Here is a 19,955-nt window from a genome sequence, read left to right as displayed (position 1 = left end):
CAACAAAAGGTGAGTTTTGGTTTAAAGGTTAAGTTTTGGGTCGGATTCGACATGCAAACCGATAGAAGGATAGATCGGGGTATATGATGGAAGAAAAACATGAACTTGATAAATTATAACCCCACGAGAATGTTATATGGTAAAAATGTGATGTTCGGGCCTTATAAAACACAAGTATACAAAGTTGGGACAACCCAAAACCCCTAAAAAGGGTAAAATCGGGTCCTAAGGAAGAATCACGAAGTAAAATGGCCATTAAATGGTAAAAACGAAGAAAAAGAAGAATTTCGCATCGCATAAGCCATGCGAAGCGAAAAAAGGCTATTTCGCATCGCATAACCATGCGAAGCGAAATTCTTCCATGCGAAATTTTATAAAATTCATTTTCTGATGCATTTTTGTTAAATGACTGTTAATAAAAATAAAATTTTTCCGAGCTGACCTGGGGCGCTGCCCCTTGGACCCTGCTAGGGGCTGCCGCCCTTAGACCCCGCTACCAGGGGCAGCAGCTGATCTGGGGCGCTGCCCCTTGGACCCTGCTAGGGGCTGCCGCCCTTAGACCCCGCTACCAGGGGCGCTGCCCCCGGACCCCCGCTAGTTGAGGGTTTCATAAATTTAGATGTAGGAAATAGTGGTAATAGATAACTGACACGCGTAATGTATTGTATAGTTAGCCGTGCTCAACTAAAGAAGGGAATTACTATTAACGGCGAGAGAAATCGACTCCGGGTGAGTTCTAGCCCCATTTCTCTTTGAAATGTTTTCGGGGCTGTGTGCATACTCCTACGTGATAGTTAATACATTTACTTAATTGATAAGTGTATGATACGTGTATGACTATGTATTGGATGATTATTACTATATAATGATAGTATGAATGAGCATGTGTGTATATATATATATATATATATATATATATATATTATATACGTGAGACAGATACGCACGTATGATAAATGTATGGTTATTCGAGGCAGTAGGGACCAGACCCTTATAATATCTGTGATGATAGGGACCAGACCCTTACAATATATGTGATGTTTAATGTAGAATAGCTTATGATATACCATAGGGTTTTATGAAAGAAAGTATGTAAGTACGTATGCATGTATATAAGATATATACGAAAGGAGTAATAGAAAACTAAGGTATGAATACGTATCTTCGGACGCGTATGAGTAGGGTATGAATGTATTGTATGTTAATTGATTAACTAGAACTCACTCAGCGTAGCTGACTTTTAGTATGCACGCAGGCAAATAGGTTGAGGCAACTGGCTTAAGGAGGGACACAGGGCATGGACTGAAGAGACTGGCATCCATGATGAAGTGTTATGACTGTTTTAAGGATGTGTTTGGGATTCCTTATTTAAGTGTAAAAGGACTTTTTGTGAAAAGGAATTATTAACTTAAGGCTTTTTAAAAAGGAGTTTGTAAAAAAGTGTTGGGTTAGCTTATGTCAATAAGTTGTTTTTTAAAAAGTGTTTGTTTAGCTTATTCAAGTAAAATGACCAAAAGGGGCATTCTTTTACAAATCAATAAGTTGCTTTTTAAAAAGTGTTTGGGATTGCTTATTTGTACTATTATATATTTTTTTTCATCTCTAGCATATTGAACAAAAAATTACGAAAGATATAACATAAAACTCGTTTACATACTTTAATTCCTTGATTAGACCATAACAATATAACATTCAAAATCTTAAAAAAAAACACCAAAATGCACAATAACAACTATACTATAATAGTGTCATACTACATCACCTGTACGATTCCATTACTTCTTGTGCAATAGCATCTCTTATCGCTGCCATAAGTATAGCATCATCACCCATACGATTTGTAGCCGGAACTTCTTCATCGTCTTCATTACTAGTACGATTTTCTGTGGGATTGTAAGATTCTTGTTGGGCCGTGTTAAATGCTTCATCAAACCTACTGCCCTTTTTAATAAAGTTATGGATCGCCATCGACGCTAACACAATACTCACTTGGTGATTGTATGTGTAATTAACATGCATATCTCTCAATAATGCCCACCTAGCTTTCCACACTCCAAAAGTTCGTTCAATGATATTTCACAATGATGAGTGGAAATAGTTAAATGTCTCTTTTGCTCAGCGAGGAGCACGCATAGTACTAGTTTGTCCACGTCAAAAATCTGGTATATGATAACGAATGTTTGCACCTTTGTATGGAGCAAGATACCCTTTAGTATTTGGGTATCCAGCATCAACAACGTAATATTTATCTACAAATAAAACAAACAGTTGTTAGTCGTTTCAAAGAAGTATTAAAAACAAAAAAAATTGCATAACTAAAATTATACTAACCACCAGTTGGATGTGGAAACTTAAGGTCAGGTCTCTGTAAGGCTTCATTGAAGATTCTCGTGTCATGTGCGGTCCTGTAAGGCCCCGTTACCGGTAACCCTACTTTCGTGTTGGATTTACTCATAAACACAGTTCTAAATATCAGAGTTAATTAAAAACTTTACGCGGAATATAAAACTTTCATAAAACATTACATATCAATTCATAATCATGTCTTAAAACATTCCTCTTGTCTTTCAAAATCAAAACATAACTTATAAAACATATCAGATCTTCAGATGCCAGGCTTTAGTCTTCTGCCATGTGTCCTCCACTCAAGCCAGCTGTCTCAACCTACTCACCTGCGTGCATACTAAAAGTCAGCTACGCTGAGTGAGTTCTAGTTAATCATACAATACCATACAATACCTTATTACATACATACGTACTTAACCTCATAACTTTCTTTCATACACACATAAGTACTCATGCCTTCATTCTTACTTACATACTTTCTTTCTTACTTACATACTTTCTTTACATTCATAATCATACGTTTTAAAGAGCCTTTCGCCCTATAACCTCACAGATATTATAAGGGTCTGGTCCCTAACATCACAGATATTATAAGGGTCTGGTCCCTAACATCACAGATATTATGAAGGGTCTGGTCCCTATCCTCACAGATATTGTAAGGGTCTGGTCCCTAACATCACAGATATTATAAGGGTCTGGTCCCTAACATCACAGATATTCTAAGGGTCTGGTCCCTTACATCACAGATATTATAAGGGTCTGGTCCCTTGCTTTCGAATATTAGTAGGGTTCAGTTCCCTCTTCGTTACCATACAACATGCAACATACCTCGAGTATTATTAGGGCTTGGTACCCTTTTCGTAACCATACAACCATACAATCGTCATTTCCTTCTTTTATTAACTTTATTACGTTCATACACCTAAACATACATATCATACTTGCCATATTTATAACGTTACAACCTGACAATACGTGCAATATCCGAAGATCGTTCACGATCCATCAAGCAATCATTCATATATATCACATATATCACATATGGCTTTATAACGTTACAACCTGACAGTACGTGCAATATCCGAAGATCGTTCACGAACCATCAAGCAATCATTCATACATATCACATATATCACATATGGCATACATTTATCACTTAGGATAAATGTATTAACAACACATCAAGTATGCACACAGCCCCGAAAACATAACAAGGAATGGGGCTAGAAACTCACCTGGATCCTGTTACGCTCGCCGTTGATCGTAATTCCTTTCTTTAACTGGGCTCGGCTAACTGTATAATATTTACACATATCAATTAACTACTACTACTAGTTTTGTATTTCTATCTATATATGACCCACAACGAACGGGGGTCCGGGGGCAGCGCCCCTGGCAGCGGGGTTTTAGGGGCGGCAGCCCCTAGCGGGGTCCAAGGGGCAGAGCCCCTGGCTGGGGTTAAGCTGCCAGGTCAGCTTGGAAAAATTTTATTTTCGATAACTGCCTTAACACATTTTCCATTAGGTTTTTAATTTATTTTCTAAGCGAACTTCACTTTAGGCGAAGTTAAACCTTAGGCGAACTTGGCTTCAGGCGAAGTTAAACCTTAGGCGAACTTGGCTTCAGGCGAAGTTAAACCTTAGGCGAACTTGGCTTTTAGGCGAAGTTAAACCTTAGGCGAACTTGGCTTCAGGCGAAGTTAAACCTTAGGCGAACTTGGCTTTTAGGCGAAGTTAAACCTTAGGCGAACTTGGCTTTTAGGCGAAGTTAAACCTCAGGCGAACTTGGCTTTTAGGCGAAGTTACCATTTAGGCGAAGTTGCCATCAGGCGAACTTGGCTTCAGGCGAACTTATCATCAGGCGAACTTGGCTTGCAGGCGAAGTTCATCAGGCGAACTTAGCTTGCAGGCGAAGTTCATCGCTTGAAGGCGAAGTTGCCCAGATGAAGGCGAAGTTGTCGCGCTGCAGATCTGTTTGCCCATAACTCCTTCGTTTCTTAGCCAAATAACTCGATTTTGGTACCCACGAAATCGTATGATCGGCGCCTACAAATCCCAACCATCAAATCGGCCTAAAATCGACGTTTTAGGGGTCCGATTTGGGCAATTGTGTTTCGGGTCCGATTAACCCGTCAAATCCTAACCATTTTCAGTAATATTAGCTTTGCGGGATTAGTTCTTACCTTTCCAACTCAGATCTACCAGCAAAATCTCGGGTCTCGACTTCGGATCTCGGTCGGTTATGTGTGTGCTTTTGAGTGTGTAAAAGAGAAAGATGGAAATAAAATGATATCTTGGGCTTGGGATGGGTATTTATAAGCCCACGGACCCAAGGCCCATTCTCATTTAACCCATCTTACGTAATCTAAGCCCATGACCCGTTCCTTACTCGACATTAAATAACTAAAACGTGAAATCACTAAACATAACTTTCTTTTATTTAACATTATAAAAATTTTAGGATGTTACAAGTCTTCCCCCTTAAAGAGGTTTCGTCCCGAAACCTAACTATTACATAAACAAACTAGGGTAAAACTTGCGCATCTCATCCTCGACTTCCCAAGTAGCATCAGATCCCTTGCGGTGTTTCCATATCACTTTTACCAAGGGTATAATCTTGTGACGAAGCTGCTTCTCCTTGCGATCAACGATCTTTATCGGTTGCTCGATGTAGTTCAATTGTTCATCAACCTCAATGTCCATCAATGGCACGTGAGACGTGTCATCAGCTAGACACTTCCTCAGATGAGAAACATGGAAGGTCGAATGAATTCCTTCTAACTCATCGGGTAAATCCAGCTTATAAGCTACTTCCCCCACACGATACAAAATTTTAAATGGTCCAATGTACCTCGGACTTAGCTTCCCTCTCTTTCTAAAACGGATAATTCCTTTCCAAGGCGAGACCTTAAGCATCACATAGTCACCCACGTTAAACTCAATTGGTCGTCGCCGCTTATCTGCATAAGACTTTTGTCTGTCTTGAGCGGCTTTCATTCTTGCTTTGATCTGATCGAACTTTGAAGACGTTTCTTGAACCACTTCTATGCTTCCCATTTATAAGCCCACGGACCCATGGAAATAAAATGATATCTTGGGCTTGGGATGGGTATTTATAAGCCCACGGACCCAAGGCCCATTCTCATTTAACCCATCTTACGTAATCTAAGCCCATGACCCGTTCCTTACTCGACATTAAATAACTAAAACGTGAAATCACTAAACATAACTTTCTTTTATTTAACATTATAAAAATTTTAGGATGTTACAGGTCCCCTCCCATCCGGCCCATACAAATGTAAAACACATGTTAAAATCACAGACGACCATTATATTTTGTGTGGGATATCCCTTTCGACCAATGTACTTTGGTTGTTTGCTCAATCGAACTGATGCCCTCACTTATGTCCCGTCAATAGCGCTAATGCAGTCCTAAAAATACAACACGATATCATAATTAAATCATTTGAAAAATGAACTAGAACATTAAAAGCTTTGACCTTCAACATTAGATAATACCTTGAACATTGGATAATACCGAGGATTATTTAATATATACGCGGGTACATCATTATTATAGTTTGCGGCTGGCTTGATGATTTCAGCACTCATCCTAAGCACGGCTTCCAAGACTTTATATAAATGTCGATGAATGGTTTCTCCGGAATGATTAAAAGATTCTTGGACGAACCTATTAGTGTACCCATGAGCCAAGGTCTTCAAGAAGATTCCGACCGATTCCTCAATAGATACGTGACAGGTTTGTTTCAATCCGTATCTAGTAACAAGATCTACACATAGCTGTCTAAAAACCGATACATCTAGTCTAAATATTTCATAACACCTTCTGGGATGGCCATTTAATATTTCATTAATAAATATGTGCCCTGTGCGATCCGATGTGTGACATGGCATTCGTCTGTGAAGAGGTAGGTCCCAGCAGAGCCCAGTTGGTCCCGCAAGACTCACCTTGAACAGGGACGTCTGCGCAAAGGCCATCTGCTCCCGAAGGACCCACCATGCTCAGAGAACCTTACGCGCAGTACGCAAGCTGTACACGCAGGGAAAGCCTCCCAATGGTGAAGTACCCCGCCTGTTCCCGCAGTTGCGGATACAAGCCATCAGGGAAGGCTACCCGCAGACAGAAGGGCTACACGCACAAGACAATAGATACTTCATTAGTCACATGAAGGAATGAGCAAGGCGGGAACAATCCCGCCAAAATGAGCCAGTCCGTATGATTCTGAAAGATCTGTATTATACCTACCAAGGTATGGATAGGACAGACAATCTGACCAGAACAGCCCATGAGCCAATCACAGGGTGACAGCTCACCGACAACAGTACGAGGAGGAGCACCCTCTAGTACTGTTTGTCACTATTAGCCGCTGCCTACTCACCAACCCTTACTGTGGGGCATGCGCAGCCTACAGTTGGTGGAATAGTGTTACTGTTGGCCGTAACCTATTCACCAACCAGCATGGCCTGCGAACAATCCACAGTAGGTGGGACGTGCATAATCTACAGTTGGTGGAATAGTGCAGCCGACTTTGTTACTGTTGGCCGTAACCTACCCACCAACCAGTATGGCCTGTGCATAGTCAACTGTTGGTAGAACAGGAATACTATTCAGCCGGCTGTACCTTCTAGGAAACCTACCTTCGGCTATAAATACTCCAACATCTTGGAATGGTAAGATCATCTGCTATCCTGTTATCTAGCAATCTCTTAATATACACTTATATTCAGAGCAATCTAGTCTGATTCTCACGCCGGAGGGTGGTCACAAGGAGGAACCCCCCCTTCTCAGTGACGAGCTTACGGTGTTTGTTTTGCAGGTCCCCTGAAGAACAACTGTCTCTGTTGGACCTCATTCTCGTGGGAAACATTACTTAACCCCCAGATTATCTATAATCTGCACCGGGTCACTTAGTGTTTCTTCATTGGCGCCATCCGTGCATAAAAGCTAGAACTAATTTAGTTTTTTCAAAATTTCTGAAGAAATGGTTAACGTTACTCCGGTCCAAAGGCCAGTAACCGACCAAGAAACCCCGGTAACAACCCCAGCAACTGGGGGGAACACCGGCGGTTATACAGTCCTTACGAACACTACCCCGACTACCCAAGCCGGGGCAAGTGCAGTAAATATTCCACTGGGGTTCACCGATACCCAGCTGGAAAAACGAACGAGGGTCCCTCGCCAAACACTAGATCAAGTGAAGGCGTGGGCCGAAGCACGTCAGAAAGAGTTCCAAGCTGAATTGGACGAACGCTTGCGTTCGGTTCAACAGGCTGACGAATTCGGCAGTACTCGCCAACACCTCATTATGAACAGTGAGGGCGAGTACTCAGATGACGAGAGGGAGGAGTCCGATACCGACGCAAACCCTCGCCATAAGGCGAAAGGGAAGCGTAAGGAAACGGACTCCCAGCCAAAAAGGAATTTTGGGGAAGCCTTTAAACCGACAAATGCGGAGAGAAACCCGTGTGACTTCTCCAAAACCTTTAGACCAACTGCTACGAATGCAGGAAAGTCAAAATTTGCAAGGGATATTGCGGAAGCAATCGCCCCGAGAAGTGCCAAACAAATGTCCAACATTGGCACTTATGATGGTCTATCCGACCCAGACGACCATTTGAACAGGTTCATTGCGGGGGCTACCGTCAGTAACTGGACGGAACCCACGTGGTGTTACATGTTCCAGATGACTCTGGTCGGAGCAGCCAGGGCATGGTTCGATCGTTTACCGGTCCACCACATATATGACTGGGCGGACTTTCAGAACAAGTTCAGCCAACACTTCAGCCAGCAGAGGAAGTATACTGAAGAGCAGTGGACGATCCTCAACTGCGTTAGAGAGGAGGATGAATCTTTACTAGACTTCATCACCCGCTTCAACTCCAAGAAGCTGAGCCTGGGCAACATAAGTGAAGATCTTGTTCGCGCCGCTTTCATCCAGGGCGCCGAGTACCCAGAACTTATCCGCACATTGACGGGTAAGGACGGCATGCCATCCACATGGGATGCCATCATGACGGCAGCCAAGCGCTTTGCCGAGACGGAGAAGCAGCTGGGAAGAGATCTTCCCCAGAGTACACACCTCTACACGCAGAGGACAAGGGAGAACAACGTTAGGATCGCCCGGCAGAACAAAAAGAGGCGGCTAGGTATTTGGCAGTCAAAGGTAAACTTTGACACCTCATCCAGCTCTCGCCCTCTTGTTGGCGGAAGGGACAACACACACCCTTCAAACCGAAAACACCGGTGGACGCCACTCACCAAGAGCGTCACGGAGATATTTGCCACGGAAAAATTGCCATGGCCAAAAGCCCCATTGATCCGGCAGAAACCTAATGCGGATCAAAGCAAATCCTGTGATTTCCACGGGACAAAGGGTCATGGTACTGAAGAGTGCACAACCCTGAAGGATATTGTTGAGACATTTGTCAAGGATGGAAGACTTGCACATCTCGTGGCATCAATCAAGAAGGGAGGAAGGAATGACAACCGGTACAGAGGTAACGGACGAAAGCCCGTCGACATCAGCATCAACATGGTTCATGGCAAGGTCAGAGGAAGAAAAAGACGAGTGACAGAACCATGCGCGTGGAAGGAAGCTGAGGTGCGCTTCCCGCGAGTGCCAGGAGGCCCCAGCAAAGAAGGCCCCATCGTCATCAAAAGCCAGCTGGGGCATTACATCACTTCCCGCACTCTAGCTGACAACGGCGCTTCGTCGACAGTGATGTACAGGCAGTTCTTTGACAAGCTGGATGATGAAGACAAAGAACGCTTGGAAACGGTCTACGCTTCAATGGAAGGGTTTGACGGCAGTACAGAAACCCCCCTGGGTATCCTATCTTTCCCCGTTACTCTTACCGATGGGAATCATTCATGCACAGAAGACGTGGATTTTGTCGTGATGAGAAAGCCACACCACACGTACGACATCCTATTCGGAAGAGACGGGATGGCAAGATTCAACGTCGTGGTATCTTCAGTCCACGGCATGATGGGATGGCCAACAGCTGAGGGTGTAGCGATGATCACTGGCATTCCCCAGGTATGCATCGCATCTGTCTCATCTAAACCTAAACCGAAAATGGTTAAACCAACCATCACCGAACCGGAAAAATGGGCCTTCAATGGCAAATACCCCGACCAGGCCGTTACCATTGGACCAACAATCGTTGATCCCACCCGCACCTTACTCAAACGCTTACTGCAGAAAAACGCTGACATCTTTGCGTGGGCACCAGCTGACATGACTGGTGTACCCCGAAGTAAGGCGGAGCATAAGCTCAAGTGCGATCCGGCTGTTACGCCAGTCGTACAAAAGCGCAGAGTAATGGGGCCTGAACAAACTAACGCGTGTAGAACCCAAGTCAAGGAACTCCTTGACGCAGGCATCGTACGCGTCAGTAGATATCAAACATGGGTTGCAAATCCCGTAATGGTACCGAAGAATGACAAACAATGGCGCATGTGCATAGATTTCAAAGATTTGAACAAAGCATGCCCCAAAGATTGTTATCCGTTACCAGAAATTGATCTTAAGGTGGATTCGTTGGCACCATTTCGCCTTAAATGCTTCTTGGATGCGTATAAGGGGTACCACCAAATCCACATGGCCATAGATGACCAGGAAAAAACCGCATTTCGGACGCCCGATGGTACATTTTGTTATAAAATGATGCCATTCGGACTTAAGAATGCAGGGTCCACGTACCAACGACTGATGGACAAAGAGTTTCATGCCCAAATCGGGAGAAACTTGGAAGTCTATATGGATGATTTGGTCATCAAAAGCCCCGAGCCAGAAGCGATGTTGAAAGACATTGAAGAAACTTTTAACACGCTCCGAAAGATAAACATGAAGCTCAACCCGAGCAAGTGTTCATTTGGGATGGAAGAAGGGAAGTTCTTGGGAGTCATTGTTACTAAAGATGGCTTCAGAGCGAACCCTGAAAAGGTCGAAGCCATTGTTAAAATGGAATCACCTACCACCATCAAACAGGCTCAGACACTGAATGGACGACTAGTCGCACTTAATCGCTTTTTGGCAAACCATGCGGATAAGTCGTTTCCTTTCGTGTCAACATTGAGAAACTGCTTAAAGAAAACGCACTTCCGCTGGACACCAGAAGCGGAAGCAGCTTTTCAGGAGATTTGGTCACGCCTGATCGAACTCCCAACACTTACAGCACCACAAGCGGGAGAGGAGTTAATCCTATACCTTTCCGCAACAGATAGAGCAACCGGGGCAGTCCTGCTAGTAGAACGAAAAGGCATCCAGATGCCAATCTATTATGTTAGCCGTGTACTAACAGACGTAGAAACCCGGTACTCTACCCTCGAAAAATTAGTCTTAGCACTTATACACGCTTCACGCAGGTTAAGACGATATTTCCAGGGCCACCCAATCACCATTCTCACCAACTTCAAACTCTCAAACGTTCTAGGCAAACCCGAATTATCGGGACGTCTAGCCAAATGGGCAATTGAATTGGGAGAATATGCAATTAAGTACAAGCCAAGACCAGCCATAAAAGGCCAGGTCCTGGCCGATTTTATTGCAGAAGTCCCCGCTTCGCGGGAGAAAGAGTGCCAGGAGGAGGCTCAACCCTCCCCAGCACAGGACATCAATGATGTCTGGCGACTCTACACTGATGGAGCAGCCAGTAGCGAGGGTTCAGGCGCAGGGTTAAAATTATCCAACCCAGCAGGCCAAGAATATACTTACGCTATTCGGTTGGATTTTCCAAGTACGAATAACGAAGCCGAATATGAAGCATTCTTGGCCGGATTGAGAATTGCGCGTAAGATGGGAGTAAAAAACTTGGAAGCCCACGTGGATTCCATGCTGGTGGCCAACCAAATAAATGGGACGTACACGGCTGTGAACGACACAATGGCCCTGTACCTCGCCCAGGAAAAAACCCTTATGCGTGATTTTAATGATTGTAAAGTCATACACGTCAAGCGCAGCGAAAACAAATCTGCGGATGCGTTAAGCAAGCTTGCATCACTAGCCTTCACCCACTTGGGAAAGGACATCCGCATTGAACTCCTCGAAGCACCATCAGTCCCGCACAAGGAAATTTGTGTCATCCAAACCGTTACAGAAACGTGGATGACACCAATAATAAATTACCTTGCAGCAGGAACACTACCAGAGTCAAAAACACAGGCAAGAAAACTACGCTGTAAAGCACTGAATTATCAACTCATCGATGACACCCTTTACAGACGTAACTTTCTTGGCCCACTCTTAAGATGCGTGGACAACCAGGATGCTGACTACCTCCTAAGGGAGGTACACGAAGGCATCTGTGGAGTACACGCAGGTCCACGCGCTGTTGTAGCTAAGCTAAACAACGCAGGATACTTTTGGCCGGGGATGCATACGGATGCGCTGGCATACATCAGAAAATGCAGGTCTTGCCAGCTCTACGCACCCAACACGCATCGCCCGAAGAACGAACTGGTTCCAGTCACTTCTTCGTGGCCATTTCAGAAGTGGGCCATCGATGTGACAGGCCCATTTCCCACAGCAGCAGGAAATGTTCAGTTCCTAGTGGTAGCCATCGACTACTTCACCAAGTGGATAGAAGCAAAACCTTTAGCCCAAACAACCGCAAAACATATCAAAAAATTTATTTGGGAATTTATTATTTGTCGTTTTGGACTTCCACAGAATTTGGTGAGCGATAATGGCACCAACTTTGCTGACAAGAAGCTACAGCAGTGGCTGAAAGAACTTCAAATCACCCACACCTTTACCTCAGTGGCACACCCGCAAGGTAATGGTGAGGTGGAAAGAGCAAATAAAAGCATCGTCGAAGGCATAAAGAAAAGACTCTTGAAACACAGATCCGGCTGGGTGGATGAGCTTCCGCACGTCCTTTGGGCAAACAGAACGCTGAAGAAGGCCAGTACGGGAGAAACCCCGTTCAGTCTCACTTATGGCACTGAAGCCATGGTCCCAATCGAAATTGGTTTACCCTCACCAAGGGTCTTGATCCAGCCAGAAGACAATGATGCGGAAAGACGGTTAGACCTTATGCTAACCGAGGAACGCAGAGACTTAGCCGCAGTGCGTGAAGAGAATTACAAACGACAAATGCAAAAGTACTACAACACGCGGGTAAAACTCTGCAACTTCAATGAAGGAGACTACATACTGCGTAACAACGAGGCTTCGAACCAAGAACGCCCAGGAAAGCTGGCCCCGGTCTGGGAAGGGCCATACGTTATCAAGCAAGTTCTGAGAAAGGGCGCATACCGGCTCGAAAGGCTCGATGGCACTCCCATCCAAAGAACATGGAATGGAGCTCAATTACGCAAATGTTATATGTAGATCAATTCCAAACTTGTAAAGAAAAGGCCTAAGAGCCACTTCTAATGGAAATGATTCTCCTTTCACAATGTGTTGATAGCCTTACCTTTAACTTATGAACTTCCCATGTGCCGGTATTCACCGCATCAATGTGTGAAGAAGTAAGTAGTTGCGTGTGGAAGGCGGCAAAACCCGCATAAACACAACGCTAAAAATGTTAAAAAGTTCTAAGGAAAACCTACACGCAGGTCAGATGTAAGTAAAGTTTAGCCATCCTTGTAAGTGCAAGTGACGGTCTTACCCGCACAATCACGAACAAAGAAGCAAAACTTCAACCTATCATCTACCACGTTCAAAGGTTAACTTATTCTGAACACTTAGAAAATTTCAAAGGAAAAGATGAGGTAAACTTCCACGCAGGTTAAATGTAAGTTTAGCCATCCTACTAAGTGCAAGTGACGGTCCTACCCGCACAATCATGAAAGAGGAAGCAAAATAAACTTATAATTTACCACGTCAAAAAGTTAACTTATCTAAGTACTAAAGAAATTGCTAAGTGTAAACATGCGTAAAATAAACAAAGAAAAGGACAAACACATTCTTTATTCCATCGAAACTCGAATATTACAAACATTGCTGGGTATATACCCGCATACAAAAGAAATACAAAAGCAAATATCTACGCTAGTGGTGGAAAGGGATCTTCTGGATCATGCTTCAGGACCACTTCCACTTGGACCCGCACCATCAGCAGAGTGTGACGGTTCAAGGAAAGCTCTAAGAACAGCAAGCCCATCATCAGCAGCAGCAATTTCATTCACCTTCTCCACCACCGGATGAGGGAAGGCAGCATACTGGTTCACTGCTTGGTCGTAAATAGTTTCAGTATCCGCATTATACAAAGGGAAGTTGGAAGGCGAGACGCCTTTCTCAGCAAACCCTAGACCAAGCAGGAAGCCGGTCCGCTCCCCATCCTCATGAGAAGCGTTGAGGGCTGCGCTCATAGCATCGTCGTAAGATGTCTCTGAAAAGACCCGATGCACAACCTACAAAGAAAATGTACAAGTGTAAGAAACTTCTGTCGCAAAGGAAAGCGTGAAGACGAAGCTAAAATACCTGAGGCAACGCTTCTCGAAGAAGCCATTCCTTGGCAACCAGAGCTTCTTGAAGGGCGGCTTGAGCTTGGGTGCAGGCGCGTTCGGCTTCGCTCTTATTAAGATTGGCAAGAAGCACATCCTTTGCAGCGGCCTCTTCAACGCCCTTAAGCTTCCGCTCGGTGTGCGCAAGCACGCCCCTCTGGTCCAAGATCTCTTGAAGCTTCTTTGCATCCTCCATAGCCAAGGCATCATGAGCCTGTTGAAGAGCCTCTAATTTGGCTTTAAGTTCTTCATTCTCCAGGCGGAGAGGCTCAGCAACAGCTTCAGCCTTGGTGGCCCTCTCGGTCGCGTTCCTCGCAGTCTCCTTAGCTAGCCGAAGCTGTTCGTTAACAGCTTGGGCAGCCTTGGAGCGGGCCTCGAGTCGCGCTTGAACCTCAACCTCGAGGGCCTTGAAGGCCTTATCCTTCTCCGCAGCCACTGCGGTTAGTTTTTGGTTCTCCTTCCGGAGAGCACGCGCCTGAGATACTTCTTTAACGCGAGCTGCTTTCAACTTGTCGTTTTCACGACAAAGCAGCTCGACGCGTGGCTGCATCCGGGCCAGGAGAACCCGAAGCTCGTTGGTTAGCCTACCCTCCTGGTAACTAACCATGGCTTCCCCCAACGCACCATGGGGAGCAGCGTGGCGAGCCCAGTCCACGCACTCCACAGGTGTGCGAAGGGTTGTTCCTCGGCGAATGTTCCATCTTGGAACATACACTTCATTGGAATCCGACACTGCAAAAGAAACAAAGCAGTTAGGAAAAGATGATAAAAAAAAAATGTATAAAGGCCAAAAGAACCCTACGCACCTGTAGGGTCGATCACAGGCCGATAGCCACCGAACCCATCACCTGAACCTAAGGGAAATCCATCCAAAAGGTCAGGCAGATGGGAAGGTAACAAAGATTGGCGAGAAGCCTCGCGCGTACCTGAAGGTTCGGCCGTCGAGGCCGATGGCGGAGGCGGCATGGTTTCCGCCGCAGTAGATGGCGGAGGCATGGTATCCGCCGCGGTCGCCGCCGTGGAGGCAGCAGCAACAGTAACCGCCGGCTCCGTAAAGGATGCTGTAAAAATCGCACTCACGGCCGGCGGTGACGTCATCTCGGCTGGAACAGTCGGCTCAAAGGAGTGAGCAACTGGACCAGCGGATGCAGGCGCAGGCGCCTGGGTCGACGCCTCAGGTAGGCTGACCGAGCCTACCGTCATTGGCGGAGAGGTACTCCCCTGCGCTCCACCCTGGAATGCGTCAACATCCACGCCTGCACAAGAAGATAAGTTTCAATAAATTTATAGTGATAAATCTACAAAGATAAGGACGTTTGTACTTACTGGTTTTCTTGAGCCTGAACGTACGGACGGGCGGGGACGAGCCCGATGGAGCCGGTCTCTTGATGCCGGTCACCGTCGTCGTCGTTGGTTCTCCGGAGGCAACAGTCGTAGCCTCCGGAGCAGTGGTCTTCTCACCACCGGGGTTCCCCGCCACCTCTTCACTATCTGACTCGGTGTCAGATAGGAGCACTGGATCGGCTGTGGAGGCCACCTTCTCCTTCCCCTTTCCGCCGGCAGCTTTCCTCTTCCGCACCAGCGAAGGACCATCTGCGGATTCCTCAGAAGAAGGGATGTCATGAATTCCGGCAGCGGGTACAGCATTGAGGGATTGAGGATAGAATATCGCCATACCTGGCCGCCGGTGGCTCAGGATCTCGTGGCCCAGCGGATAGACCTCCACAAACCGATCCGTCGTTTGTTCCAGGATGGGCAACTCGCCCTCGTCTAGAGCACGAGTACCCATCCGCGCGGGACCGTCAGCTTCCCGCGGGTACAGGAGCGACTCCAAATCGTTCCCCTCTGAAAGAAAAGAAACAGTTAGAAGACAAACTCGTATCAGTAAAAAAGACAAGACATACCATAAGGAATAGAGTTCAAACCGTATTCGAGAAGGATGGGAACCTGAGACGCCTCCTTCCACACCCGGCTCATCCCCAACATCACCATCCCGGACTCCGCAAACCGGTAAACCGGAGATTGGACCAGGGATATCTTCGAGAACCATTCCGCCTCCTGGTAGTTGGGGGCGTGAAGGCTCGGAATTGCTTGGCCATTTTTAAACTTCATGGAAAGGGGGACGGCGCGGGCGGATATGTAGAAGAACTCCCGCTTCCACGATCGGAGACTGCGCTCGGTCGCGCAAATCTTTAAACCCTTAATACGGGTTGTCAGGGTGTACCACCCCTGGATGCACCTCCAAGTATAGAAGGTCATCAGGCGGTCCACATGGGGCTCGATGCCCAAAATCCGGCACACCCACTCGAAGTGGCGAATCTTGGCGACCGCCATAGGGTGCAGCTCGGTCAAATGAACACCGTGCCTCTCAAGGACACGGTAAACAAACTTTGTCAATGGGAACCTAAGATTCCCATAGACAAAGAATGCTGCATAAACCCCGATCTTGCCTCTGGGGGCATCGTACACGGTCTGATGGGGTTCAGGAAACTCAGGCTCGAGAGGATCGAGCATGAACTTCCTAACAACATACCGGTACTGATCGCCGGGCAGAGCACACTGGCACTCGCCAGCAGTACTCCTATCATCGGTTGTAGACTCGAAATCATGTGAAGACATCTTGCAGAAGGAAGAAGAAAACGATTTCAAGGGAATGCTCGACTGAATAGAGGAGTATTCACCGGAAATCGCTGTAAAGATGAAGAGAAAATGTGAAAGTGTGAATTGGAAAGGATCCTCCACCCCCTTTATATACTAATCGCAATTAATGCGGTGAATTTAATGCGGAGGAGAGAGAAATCGAAGGTGCAATGAAACTATGACGCGTGGCAAAAAGCAAGCTGGCAACAGCTGTCAAAAGGACGCGTGCCAGTAATTTTGCGGCCACGCGCCCGAAAAATCGCGCCCACGCGCCTGAAAAAGCGTCTGGAATGACCATGTACTCTCACGTCACCATAACTTCCTGCACATCCTGACACAGTCAGAAGAAACCGTCGCACGACGTTTCAGATGTTTGGACTGTTCCTATCTTTCCACCAACTCTTCGAATTTCGAAATTCAAAATTCAAAAAGATTCAAAAGTAAGCGGGAAAGTACTTACCTTGGCAACCAAGTAACCATAAGCCGGGTGCGGGTACAGTGTTAAGGCAAAACCCTTCATATACCTAGCACCCGCAGGGAATTGAAGCCAAGAATACCTTGGCAACCAAGTAACCATAAGCCGGGTGCGGGTACAGTGTTAAGGCAAAACCCTTCACATACCTAGCACCCGCAGGGAATTAAAGCCAAGAGTACCTTGGAAGTAAAGTAACCGTAAGACGAGCGCGGGTAGTGTTAAGGCAAAACCCTTCACATACCTAGCGCCCCGCAGGGAATTGAAACCAAGAAGGATCTTCTGGGTAATGCTTGCGGATAGAGGAATAACATCCCCGCATAACGGGAACGTCGAGAATTATATTGTTTGAAACTCCGTGATGGAATTGGTGGTCTTAGCATAATTGATCACTATGTTGAAAACCACCAGAACCCCATGGAGACTATATACAAGTAAGATTCAACGCTCCTGACTTGAGAGAAGGTTACATACCTACCCGCATCATACCCAAAGATCAAGCAAAAAAAATCGGGAATTTTTGCGAGTGACATTAGGAAACCCGCGGGAAGAATCCCCACGGAGAACCTTAAAACTAAAAACCCTTTTCAAAACCCCTTGCTTAAAGTCCAAAAGTTCACCTCACCTTATTAAACATTCATGAGAAGAACATTGGACTGGGGGGACTTGAAGAGGTAGGTCCCAGCAGAGCCCAGTTGGTCCCGCAAGACTCACCTTGAACAGGGACGTCTGCGCAAAGGTCATCTGCTCCCGCAGGACCCACCATGCTCAGAGAACCTTACGCGCAGTACGCAAGCTGTACACGCAGGGAAAGCCTCCCAATGGTGAAGTACCCCGCCTGTTCCCGCAGTTGCGGATACAAGCCATCAGGGAAGGCTACCCGCAGACAGCAGGGCTACACGCACAAGACAATAGATACTTCATTAGTCACATGAAGGAATGAGCAAGGCGGGAACAATCCCGCCAAAATGAGCCAGTCCGTATGATTCTGAAAGATCTGTATTATACATACCAAGGTATGGATAGGACAGACAATCTGACCAGAACAGCCCATGAGCCAATCACAGGGTGACAGCTCACCGACAACAGTACGAGGAGGAGCACCCTCTAGTACTGTTTGTCACTATTAGCCGCTGCCTACTCACCAACCCTTACTGTGGGGCATGCGCAGCCTACAGTTGGTGGAATAGTGTTACTGTTGGCCGTAACCTATTCACCAACCAGCATGGCCTGCGAACAATCCACAGTAGGTGGGACGTGCATAATCTACAGTTGGTGGAATAGTGCAGCCGACTTTGTTACTGTTGGCCGTAACCTACCCACCAACCAGTATGGCCTGTGCATAGTCAACTGTTGGTAGAACAGGAATACTATTCAGCCGGCTGTACCTTCTAGGAAACCTACCTTCGGCTATAAATACTCCAACATCTTGGAATGGTAAGATCATCTGCTATCCTGTTATCTAGCAATCTCTTAATATACACTTATATTCAGAGCAATCTAGTCTGATTCTCACGCCGGAGGGTGGTCACAAGGAGGAACCCCCCCTTCTCAGTGACGAGCTTACGGTGTTTGTTTTGCAGGTCCCCTGAAGAACAACTGTCTCTGTTGGACCTCATTCTCGTGGGAAACATTACTTAACCCCCAGATTATCTATAATCTGCACCGGGTCACTTAGTGTTTCTTCAGTCTGTTACGCAAGTCACGAGCTATTAATATCCGTTTGATAACTAACGCACATAACCTTTTGGTTTCTATATCCTCGTCCACCCAATATTGTTCATCACCATCAAACGAATTAGAGTCGTCACTATCCATCCTATATAAATATAAAAGATGTAAAAAAATAACACATTAATGTCAAATGATAACACAAATATAAAAAGTAGAAATAACACATAATGTCAAACGATAACCCAAAATGTCAAATGAAAACACATAATGTCAAAAGTAGAACAACAATGCAAAACAACAGATCAATCTTCCAAAAGTAACTTGAGGAGCCCCATTTTTGATTCATGAGTCGGTGGATACATAAAAGCGTCACGGTTTTTCTTTTGGATAAAAGCATGCAATGCACACAAATACCCATCAGAACCTTCTTCGAAACCGGGGAAAGTGATGACAATGCTCATGCAATCTTCAATTGTTGGGAAGGGAGTATTTGATGGAAAAGTTTGTGTGCTTTTTGTTGATAAGACAGTTAATGCAACATCTATCTTATCCTCCAAAGATGAAGTTCTACACTTGGATGAACGTTTGTTGGCAACATTCTTAGACTTCTTCCTTTTACCCGAACTACTTCCAACGAAACTAGGAAACAACGATTCATCAACACTTAAACTTATTTCATCACTATCTCCTTTGCCCTCAACATTTTGAAATTGTAACGGAGTCATAGTTTGATCTCCTATGACAACCGAATCACGAAACAAAGGAGCATAATGCGTCTCGAATATTTCCAAATTTGCGTCCCTAAATTTGGCAAAGTCTTTATCCACCTACAAGATAAACATTTATATTATTAATACCGACTATATGGTTAGGAAAAAAAACTATAATAAAATTATAAATATCTAGGAATTACATTTATACCTATATATTCACAGGTTTTTTTTTTTTAATTTTTTTTAAAGAATTATATTAACAGGATATAACTTTGATCAGGTAGTGAATTAATGTATAAATAGCAACTTAAGATCTTAAAACTACAGAGCATAGAACACGCATATATTTGACTTTTTCAAAAACTACATAACATAGAACCAGACTAAATAACCAAACTTGAAAGAAAGTTGCCATCAATGGCAGCATAAGCCAACCATAATAACAGACAGCAGGCCTTTCTCGACTCTTTCTCTATAGATTTTCTTTCATGGAAGTCTTATACGTCTTCCAACACGCATAAACAAACAACTCAACTTATTTTATCACACAAACGAATTAAGATACCGGAACCAAGATTTTGTGATTTTCGGGATCGATATTTTCGGTACCGGTACCGGTACAGTACTGAGCTCAT

General features: G+C 45.2%; 1 pseudogene; it reads right to left on the bottom strand.

Moving 5' to 3' along the window:
* Nucleotides 1–1,758: 1,758 nt before the first annotated feature.
* LOC143570887 (uncharacterized) lies at nt 1,759–19,068 on the bottom strand (annotated as a pseudogene).
* Between the last annotated feature and the right edge of the window lie 887 nt (nt 19,069–19,955).

This window comes from Bidens hawaiensis, unplaced genomic scaffold, assembly GCF_021521415.1.
Source record: "Bidens hawaiensis isolate Kalapana, Puna unplaced genomic scaffold, B.hawaiensis_p1.1 tig00025169_1, whole genome shotgun sequence".
NCBI lineage: Eukaryota > Viridiplantae > Streptophyta > Magnoliopsida > Asterales > Asteraceae > Bidens > Bidens hawaiensis.
This window is presented reverse-complemented; position numbering and strand designations above follow the sequence as displayed.